Raw genomic sequence first — 11,251 nt, 5'->3', positions numbered from 1 at the left:
AGAGATTTCTCAACAGCCTCAGAGATTGTAAGTAGGGCATCACATACTCTAATCCCTTTGCTAAAGCCAAACTTTAAACTAATAAGCAGATGATTACCCTCAGCATACCTTTTTATTATTGTAGCTTCGGACGTTCTTCCCAACGGTTTAAATTAAGTAAATGTTAATCATGTTAACCACTTTTTTTTCCCTAAAAATAACTAGTTTTTCAGCTCGAAATAATAATTATAATAATAATAATAATAATAATAATAAAATTTGGTAAAACACTTTATGTACAAAAAAAGTAGAATTTTTGGTTATGGAACTTTCTTTCTTAGCCTAAATCGTAATTTCCTTTCAATTCTGAAGGTTAATCTGGCCTTATTGAAGTTGTTATCTCTCTCTCTCTCTCTCTCTCTCTCTCTCTCTCTCTCTCTCTCTCTCTCTCTCTCTCTCTCTCTCTCTCTCTCTGTATATATATATATATATATATATATATATCTGAGTATGTGTTACACTTCTGAGTTAAATTTCTATTAATCTCACAAATGTTCTCAATAAAATATCAGGATTTTCTTCATAATAACGCTGTTTCCCGTTTTTAGTCTCTGTAACTAATCAATCAATAATAACTGCCTAATTATTTATAGCAACTGAATAAATTCGGATTCATAAGGAGCTTAAAGGAAGACGTATTTTTTGTGAATAGATAGGGACTCTCTCATTAGTGGGTGTTGCTCATAGACAAACAGGAAAGACTCTAACCTCCATTTTACAGATATGATTTCAATAAAAATCTGTCGTTATGAACATGCTCCTTGTATTACCTTTTAAAAATCAATATTAGTGTCATCTAATTTTACGAAAGTTATGAAAATGCCATCCTTGTCATGAAGATTAGATGTATACAGGATTTTTACCGTATTTAGTATGAAAATAGCATCACTGCCATGAAGATTAATTATATACATAGTTTTCACCCTATCTTGCAAAATCTAGTAAATATTAAATAACATGCTTTTTCTCACAAGTAAATAAATACTATTTAAATCATAGTGAACTTTGTTCTTAAAATATTTTTTTTTCATGGAACAGATAAGGACACTCCAAAATCAAACCATTGTTCTCTAGTCTTGGGTAGTGCCATAGCCTCTGTACCATGGTGTTCCACTCTCTTGGTTTAGAGTTCTTTTGCTTGAGGGTACACTCGAGCACACTGTTCTATCTAGTTTCTCTTCCTATTGTTTTGTTAAAGTTTTTACAGTTTATATAGGAAATATTTATTTCAATGTTTTTGCTGTTATTAAAATATTTAATTTTTCCTCGTTTCCTTTCTTCACTGGGCTATTTTCCCTATTGGAGCCCCTGGGCTTATATCATCCTTCTTTTCCAACTAGGGTTGTAGTTTAGCATTTTATAATAATAATAATAATAATAATAATAATAATAATAATAATAATAATAATAATAATAATAATAATAATAATAATAATAATAACAGAAAGAGGTCTTCATTTTATAAGAAAGCATTCCTTATGAATGAAAATATTTCTCTGGTCGCAGTGACCCAGCCATCTATAACACATTACTGCAAATCAAATCGACTCCAGTCAGCATCTTATCAGTTTCCACGTCGCTCGACACAAATGTTCTAAGATGATGCGTTCTTCCGTGATGACATTTTAAACGAATGGAAGTCTATAATATAACTCATAATGGGAGTCCAGAGGTGAAAAAAAAAATAGATGAATTTGTTAAATGTATCCTATAATCTTAGCACATTGCTTTTAATCCAAATACTTATTAATTATTCACCTTTAAGGTCCTTCAGTGTTTTTATTATCGTCATTAAAAACTTAATTGAAATTCATGCTGCAATTATTGTTATGTAGTAAAGAAAATATAAGAGAAGCGACGCAAAACCGCAATATGATCTATTAAATTCAACCTTATCTAGTTCACTGCTAGACAGAGGCCTCAAATATGTCTTTATTCATGTCAGAGGTTTAGTAAGTTTTCATCACCACGCTGACTATCACGGATTGGTGATGGTGGCAGACTTTTGTCTGTATTAGTCCGGGTGTCCCTGACTAGTACAGATTTCCTGACCATGGCGATACACAAGCCCTTTCCACAAGTTAAGGTATCTCTGCTCGGAAATGGATATATATATATATATATATATATATATATATATATATATATATATATATATATATATATGAGCATTTGTGTGATCAACGTGTGTATGAGAACATATAAATGTGTGCATTCTTTATGGGTGAGTCCATGCATTTGTTTCATGCTATAATCGGGAAAAATCTATGTAAATTGTCAGAAAAGTAGTCCATGGTATTTCCTGATTCTCATCGTAAAATGTTGGAATTAAGTATGCATATAATGTATATTGGGGTGTATCTTTATATCGTGGTATTCAAAAGAAAGGTGCGATTAAGTAATAATTTAAATCAAAATATTTCCACGTTCCAATATTCCAGCCAAATGTATTGTTCCACGTTCGGGTGTGTCATTACGCTTCTGGTTATTGTTGGAGGAAAACGAATATAGGAATAACTTCTCCGTGTTTACTGTATATTAGGTAATTAAAGATTCTAAATTTTTCCAAAGATTTGTACCGTTATTTTAAATACCAGGTCAGTTATGTTAAAGTGTCTTTAGAGCTATTTTTAAATGAAAAATGGATAGATAAATAGTTTGTAATGTTGTTAGGCCTACTTCGTTTCGATTTGTCAGTCCTTGGCCAGGACATTTTAGCAACGGCGTGTGGCTCAGGTCAAACTGTATATGTGCAATGAATATCTATTTATCGAACTTTGAAACAATTCAGAAATCTCTGGTTCTGAGGATTCTTTGATAATGTGTTTTTCCCTTCTATATATATTTTTTACTTCTAATGTTGAAACGAAATTGTGACTGGTATTTTAACCAAATCTCAATTTCTTAGAACCAGTAATAACAAAAAAAAAATGAGACCATTCTTCGCCCAAAGGGTTAATTATTGCACTATACTTGTAGAGTGGCTACTTTCCCTCGGTAAGGGTAGAAGATAGAATTTAGCTATGGTAAGCAGCCTTTCGAAGAAAGGGAAACTTCAAATTTAAACTGTTGTCCTCTTGTCTTAAGTAGTGCCATAGATACTGCGCCATTTGTATTCCAGTGTCCTAGGTTTGAGTTGTTTTGCTTAAGGGTACATCCAGTCACTATTTGGGGTATGTATGACGCTTTGATAATTTCTAGCCAAATGTATGATCCTTTATTTTTTCATACTACCAATCTTGTGCTGTATGCATTTCTGACCATGATTATCGGTGCAAACAATCTGTCTTGAGTTTTTTACCCACTTAAACACAATTTTGGTGAATCGCGGAAAGATTCAAAACGAGTGATTTGCAACAATAGTAATTGCCTGAAATACATAGTTAGCACAAATCAAACGTATGGTAAATGTCTAGGAGAAGGCCGCACCCGTTTTTCAAGTATTAACGACGAAAAACGGCAAAAAACAACCAGATTATTGTTGCACAGTGCATAGAAACATGAGGAAATGAATAAAAAAGAAATTAAGACTTAACTCTTACACGCAAAATGTAAGCATAAACCTACTACTACAATTATGGGGGACCCCAGTGGGAAGCAGGGTTTTTGGGTGGGGGGAGGATGAGAAAAGTGATTTTTCGGGGCACTACCGAACCTAATACAGACAACTAACCTACCCTGGGGGGCCTGTACCCCTACCTAGGCCTACCGGGGGGGGGGGGGGGGCGGCTTCGCCCCCCCCTGCAACCCACCCTTAAGGCCACAGTGATTTTCAGGGCACCACCGAACCTAATGCACCCACCTAACCTAGCTTAATAGCCCTGTACCCCTCCCAGGGGGTGGGGGGGCTTCGCCCCCCCTGCGACCCCCCCCTTAAGGACACTACCTAACACATCCATCAAACCAAATCCAAAGTGATGGTACTGCTGTATACATCGTTATACTATCACCATTATAATATACTCCATAAATTAATGAAGCTTACCTTAACCTGTTGGTTGATAAAGATATGCTGCTGCTTTGAGGAAAATGTGAAGCCGTTGCGAAGGTTCCCTGACATGCAGGACAATTTTTATTTTGTAAAATTAAATTGTGTCTCTGGCACAAATCCACTAGTTTTTCAATATAACCCCGAATAAGTAAGAACAATTTCATTGTAACTTAGGAAACAGTCAGGACAAGAAGATGGAATTTCAACTTCTTGTACAATATCAGATGACGTGCTTGTTACGGCCTCGATGTCTAGGAACGAAATAAAATGGCTGGGTAAGAAAATGTATTGTTGCACTGTGATGGGTAAGAAAATGTATTGTCGCACTGTGATTGGCCAAACGTGAAGACGTCATTGGGAAAGAAAATGTATTGTCGCACTGTTATTGGCCAAACGTGAAGACGTCATAGTGGACTAGTTTGTCTGCGGATTATAGTGGTTACAGGGCTCATTTGAGCAAAAATAAGACACAGTCAACAATAACAACAGACTTTGAAAAATCTGGGAGGAAGACAAGAGTAGCGTGAGTTTGATCGTCGATATTTCGACTATTATTGATTTTCACTAAATTATCTCACTGGTATACCATTATATACATACATTCCTACATATTCTAGTAAAAATAAATTGAATATCAGTGATATCTTCATGCGGCCCTCTCCTAGACATTAACCAAACAGATAAATATATGGTTCATGTAAGTAGCATCAAGTACCATAATCTTATGTTGTAACACAAGATCACCAGCTAGGCTAATATTCTCCACCTAATACATACCAGGAAGGGGGGCTAAACCCCTTCGGTGACCACACTTTGAGGGCTTTTCCCAACCTCCCTGACTGCCATATCATTACCTAACCCTCCTTACACTACCGTATCCTTACCTAACCCCCTTAGACTGCCGTAACCTTACCTAACCCCCTTATATAGCCGTAACCTTACTTAACCCCCTTAGACTGCCGTAAACCTTACCTAGCCTCTCTTGGACTGCTCTAACCTTAGCTTACCATAAGACTTAAGTTTCATCCCTCTGTTTACTTCCCAAATGACTTTACACATGGGGATGTAACAGTAAAACATATTTCATAAAGCTAGCTTCATAATATTCTATTCTACTCAATGATAAACACCAGTTTTAAACAATGTTACTGCTTCTCTGTTCTGGTAAGCAGTAGATCTTCCTGGATCAATATTAAAGCATCATAAAAAGGAATATTTACAGTGTTCGTTACCTTATGTCTGGGAGGCAAAGGTTAATGTTCCCCTATAAATGGTCGGAGCACTGAAACTGTCCCCATATTTTAAGGTGACAGTATAATTTTTAAGAAACTCTAATGCATCTCATCATCACCACCATCTTACATACTGGTGGGCTACGGCCCCTTTGTGCCCCCCCCCCCACCCACTTAGACTGCCATAACTTATCCAACCCCCCTTGGACTGCTGTATCTTTACCTAACCCCACCTTAGACTACCGTATCCTTACCTAACCCAACTTAGACTGCCATATGCGTACCTAACCCCCTTTAGACTGTCGTATCCTTACCTAACCGCCTTTAGACTGCCGTATCCTTACCTAACGCCTCTTGGACTGCCGTACCCTTACCTAACCGCCCTTAGACTGTCGTATCCTTACCTAACCGCCCTTAGACTGCCGTATCCTTATCTAACGCCCCTTGAACTGCCGTATCCTTAACTAACCTCCCTTACACTGCCATATCCTTACCTAACCCCCCTTAGACTGCCATATCCTTACCTAACCCCCCTTAGACTGCCATATCCTTACCTAACCCCCCTTAGACTGCCATATCCTTACCTAACCCCCCTTAGGCTGCCATATCCTTACCTAACCCCCCTTAGACTGCCATATCCTTACCTAACGCCCCTTATACTGCTGTATCCTTACCTAACCCCCTTAGACTACCGTATCCTTACCTAACCACCATTAGACTGCCTTATCCTTACCTAACTACCATTAGACTGCCGTATCCTTACCTAACCCCACTTAGGCTGCCGTATCCTTACCTAACCCCTCTTAGACTCTCGTATCCTTTCAGAATTATCTTTACTTAACCCACTTAGACTGCTGTATCTTAAACTAACCCCCTTTAGACTGCTGTATCTTTAACTAACCCCCTTTAGACTGCTGTATCTTTAACTAACCCCCTTTAGACTGCTGTATCCTTTAGCTAAACATATCCTTAGCTTATCGTAACACTAAATCTCAATCTTGTTTGCTTCCCAAATGAAACAGAATAAGGATCGCAGGGTGTTGGTGATGGGTGGCTTGTAGCCCCACTGATAGGTAAGGGTATGGCATCTAATTTAGGTTAGGTAGAGAATGTTAGGCTAGCTGGTGATCTTGTGTGTTTCCCTTTCAAAATGTGTTTTTTTTAGTTACAAATGATAATGTCAATTACATGAAACTTATATTTATCCAACTTATGGTAAATCCTCACGGTGTTCAAGATGGAACTGAAGAGAAAATTGGATGGGGCTGGATGTTATAAACTTATGAATAAGTATAAGCTGTTAATTGGTTAAAACGAAAGAACTGAAAAATACATAATTATAAAAACCCCAAATATCATCTAAGTGACTGAAACCAGTGCATGTACAATTATTCATCATCAATCCCTCAAGGTAAACAATGTGAGTTATGATTTCAATAGGGATTTGTGTCGTGTTGTAAGTCAAGTTAGAATATACATCCATACTTATATTTAATCTAGTACATTGGATGTCAAGTTGGAATATATCTTCAGTCTAATTCCATCTGCATTATTGTAAGTCATATAAGATGGGGTGGGTCTGCATTAGTATGACTATAGTCTATTTTTTATGAATAGTACTTACCTGGCAGTTATATATATATAGCTGATATCTCTAACTTTCGGCAGAATTTTTCAAAACGAGGCAACCGCCTTGTGGTGGTTGGGAGGTAAGTGGTTACACTCGTCGCAGAGTGGTACGAGGAATCATTCCCGTGTTCAATACTTCAGTTCATCTCTGCCGGCTGGATCGAAAACATCGTTGGTCCACCATTAAGAGTTTTTCGAATCACTTTCCCTTCTTCGCTGTTTTGGACTTTGTTTGGTGAAGTACACTGATTTAGGGACTTGGCAATCGTGTTTTGTTATTATTATTGTACTATTTGCATTGTTTATCATGAGTAAAAAACTTAATTTTCGTGTATGTGCGAGTGTTGTATGCAAGGTGAGGTTACCGAAAGTGTCGGTTGACCCTCACAGTTTGTATGGGTTGTAGGGGTTTTGTATGTGCACTATATAATAGGTGCAAAGAATTAAAACCTGATGGCGGAAATACGTTCCGCCAACTCTGTGACGTCACAGTCGTGTGATGTAATCTACATTGTATGACTTGCAAATTCTCTTTATTTGCTTTTTCTTGTAAAGAATGGAAGGAATTCCATCTTATATAAGTTTTTTAACTTTAAATGTAAAATTTTAAAGAAAATATTTGTCCATTTAGTATTCGTTCTTTAAATCGATCTAATTTCATAGATAAAATTGAACTAGAGTATGGTTAATTTAAGCTGTGTAGTTCTCATTACTATCGATGTAGTCCCAACATGCCTTGGTAGCGTTCTTTTCAATATTGGGAATTCTAGTTTTAGTCGTATATTCATTTATATGTTCCAATTGTAAAGTGCAGCAAATCACCTTTTTTGGGGGGAACCTTTAAGATTTAAGGGTTGTTTACATTTTTATATATATAGATACGTTATTGCTATATCTGTTCTTTTTTATCATAACAAATCACTGTTTTTGAAAACCCTTGGAATTAATTGTGGATTACATTTGTTTTTCCTATTTCTGTTCATTTTTAATCATTTAACGTATAGCTTTCCCGGTGGTTGTATGTAACTACCGGGTAGGTCATTATGACATTTAATTTTACAGGTGGTTATATGTAACTACCGGGTGAGTGTGTTCAACATTTATTTTTAAACTCAACACTTGCCCGGTGGTTATTATTATGTGACCGCCGGGTAAGTATGTTTGAAAGTTTATTTTTCAATATTAAACTTACCCGATGATCATGTAGCTGTCAACTCCGTTGCCCGACAGAAATCTACGGTCGGGATACGCCAGCGATCGCTATACAGGTGGGGGTGTACTCACCAGCGCCATCTGTGGTCAGGTACTCAAGTACTTCTTGTCAACAAGACCTCAATTTTTCCTCTGTCGTGCCACCGGCAAGACCTACATGGATACGCTGTTGATTTTGGAGTCTTTTGTTCACGATTTGGTGAAGTATTTGCTCTGAAATTTAGCCTTCGCTGTACAGGAAGCTTTATCCTTAGCTTAGCAAGCTTTTGGAATTAATTTGATTCATTGGTTAACGATCTTTGCTTTACTTTGGAATTCCCCCTTGACTACTTCTAAAATTCAAGATGTCTGACCATTCCCAAGTTCCTAAATACAGGCGATGTAGTGTTAGGACTTGTAATAGGCGTCTTCCGAAGGCCTCTGTTGATCCTCACACCGTATGTTCCAATTGTAGGGGAAAATCCTGTCAATTGGAAGATCGATGTGGGGAATGTGCTGGGCTTTCGGAATTCGATTTTAATGAATTCCTCAGATATACACGTAGGTTAGAGAAGGAGAGAGATAGGAGGAGTTCTTCTCGCTCTGTGGATTTTTCCTCTCCCCATGCCCCTCAACCTTTTCCTTCCCCTGTGGTGGTGACTCCCGAACCTGCTACGAGTGCTCAGCCTGCAATGGCTGATATGTTGCGTGCCATTCAGGCTCTCGGTGATAAAGTGGAGTCGTTGGTTAGTGATCGCAATCAGCTCTTGGCAGATGTCAGAGAGCTGAAAGCGAAGAGTGCAGTGGGAAGTGTTAGTGCTAGTGCTGTGCATAGTGTCAGTGTCAGTGTTGCGCATGAGGATACATCTGTGCGTGCCAGTCGTCCTCCCAGTCCGGGACCTCTTGCAAGCTCCCAAGCCCAGGGGAGAAGCAATGTCAAAGGACCAAAGGGTTCGGCAGGCCTTGATCGGCGCACGGATGTATCCTCAGTGGTTGCGGACGCATCTGCTAAGGATCGTCCCTTCCACTCCCAGACGAATGAGCCCTTACATTCCTCGTCTGTGGAAGAGGTTTCCAGGAGGAAACGGTGGACCAGGGTCTCACGACCGCTCAAACGTAAGGTCCCTTCCGAGCTAGTCCAACGGCCCAGGTGTAGCCACTGGGTCAGTTCGGACTCGCCGCAGTCATCTGATGACTGCACACCTCCCAAGAGAGGTAGAGTGGTCCCTCAACAGGCCTCTGCTCCGTCTGTTGTTGCTCCAACCACAGTAGACCCTAAGTGGTCCATGCTGCAGACTATGCAGTCTCAGCTTGCGGCTTTTATGCAGGAGTATCATGCAGAGAAGGTTAACACCTCTCCTGTTATTCTACAACCCGCAGAGGTTGTGCGCTCTGCAGATACTGCGGCTGCCTGCTCCCACTCCCTACCTGTGAGAGCTCCTCCACCGATGCGCAGTCCTCACTGCCAGACGCATGTTCTTTCTGCACCATCTGCTAACATGCGTGAGCTGCCGCATCAGGAGTTGCCGGGTTCCAGCACTATGCGGCATTCTCCTCAGCCCATGCAGCATGCTCTGCAGACCTTACAGCATGCTCCGCATACCATGCAGCATGAGCCGCATACCATGCAGCATGAGCCTCATACCATGCAGCATGAGCCGCATCCCATGCAGCATGAGCCGCATACCATGTAGCATGAGCCGCATGCCTTACAGCATGCTCTGCATACCACACCGCATGCTCCTCAGCCCACCGCAGACCCTCCCACACACCGACCCTCTGCTTTTGTTGTTGCCAGCTCACAGTCTGTCCAGCAGAGGCATGATGATGGATCCGCAGGTACGCATGCACCCGTTCTGCAGGATTCAGCCGTTCAGCTTGCTGCTCTGCCTTTGCCACTTACTGCTCAACTGTCGGAAGAGGAGGTTTCGGAGGATGAAGCTGCTCATCTGGATGATCCTCACTCTGATGTTGAAGGACGCAAGTCTTCGCCACCCTCCTTAGACTTTCGCAAAGTCCTTGCTTTGTTCAGAGAATTGTACCCTGAACACTTTGTGTCTGCAACCCCTCGTTCTCCTCCCTCCGAGTTTGCTCTGGGCATGCAGTCTACTGCACCTGCCTTCACCAAGCTTGTTCTCGCCAGGTCATCAAGGAGAGCTTTGAGGGTTATGGGGGATTGGTTGCATTCCAAGAAGCAACTGGGAAGGACCTCTTTTGTGTTTCCTCCTCCCAAGCTGGCTTCTAAGTCGAGCGTCTGGTATGCCACGGGAGAGGAACCTGGCTTGGGGGTTCCTGCCTCTGCCCAGGCCGACTTCTCAAGTCTGGTTGACTCTCCCCGCAGGTTGGCTATGAGACGTTCGAAGATCTGCTGGTCCTTTTCAGATCTTGATCATATGTTGAAGGGAGTCTTTCGTGCTTTCGAGATATTCAACTTCCTCGATTGGTGTTTGGGAGCCTTAAGCAGGAAGACTGCCCCTTCTGACAAGGACTCGGCCATGCTGATCATGTCCAGCATGGACAAGGCAATACGGGATGGGTCTGGCGAGCTTGCGGCTTCTTATGTATCAGGGGTCCTCAAGAAGAGAGAACATCTGTGCTCCTTCTTATCTGCTGGTATCACCCCTTGCCAGAAGTCAGAGTTGCTGTTTGCTCCTCTCTCCAAGTGTCTGTTTCCGGAGGAGTTAATTAAGGGGATGGCTGCCTCTCTTATCCAGAAGGATACGCATGACCTCATGGCTTCCTCTGCACGTAAGGCTAAAACCTTACCTTCCGTGCCTAGACCCGTCCGCCCCTTAGCAGTTGATACACCTGCTTCTAGGTTCATCCCGCCCTTTCGTGGCAGAACCTCCAGCAGAGGAGGTACCCGTGCAGACAGTCACCGTGGCAAGTCCAAGAAGGGTTCCAAGTCCGCAAGAGGCAAGTTTTGACTGCCTTCCTCTCCAGACAGCTGTAGGAGCCAGACTCAAGACCTTCTGGCAAGCTTGGGAGAGCAGAGGTGCGGACGCTCAGTCTGTGAAGTGGCTGAAGGAGGGATACAGAATTCCGTTCTGCCTCAATCCCCCTCTAACTACATCTCCCATCAACCTCTCTCCCAACTACAAGGCGAAGGACAAGAGGCTAGCGTTGCAACAAGAGGTGTCGCTCTTGCTGCAGAAGGAGGCAGTGGTCA

General features: G+C 41.1%; 1 long non-coding RNA gene across 1 annotated transcript in view; it reads left to right on the top strand.

The window, feature by feature from the left end:
- The first annotated feature begins 2,523 nt into the window (after positions 1-2,523).
- LOC137636807 (uncharacterized) overlaps positions 2,524-11,251 on the top strand; it is a 54,836-nt gene continuing 46,108 nt past the window's right edge. Inside the window, exon 1 of the long non-coding RNA XR_011043231.1 lies at positions 2,524-2,581. This is a non-coding gene — a long non-coding RNA (uncharacterized lncRNA). The remainder of the gene's footprint in view (positions 2,582-11,251) is intronic.

This window comes from Palaemon carinicauda, unplaced genomic scaffold (assembly GCF_036898095.1).
Source record: "Palaemon carinicauda isolate YSFRI2023 unplaced genomic scaffold, ASM3689809v2 scaffold394, whole genome shotgun sequence".
Taxonomy (NCBI): Eukaryota; Metazoa; Arthropoda; class Malacostraca; order Decapoda; family Palaemonidae; genus Palaemon; species Palaemon carinicauda.
The sequence above is the reverse complement of the archived record's forward strand: the minus strand, read 5'-3'. Positions and strand labels throughout refer to the sequence as shown.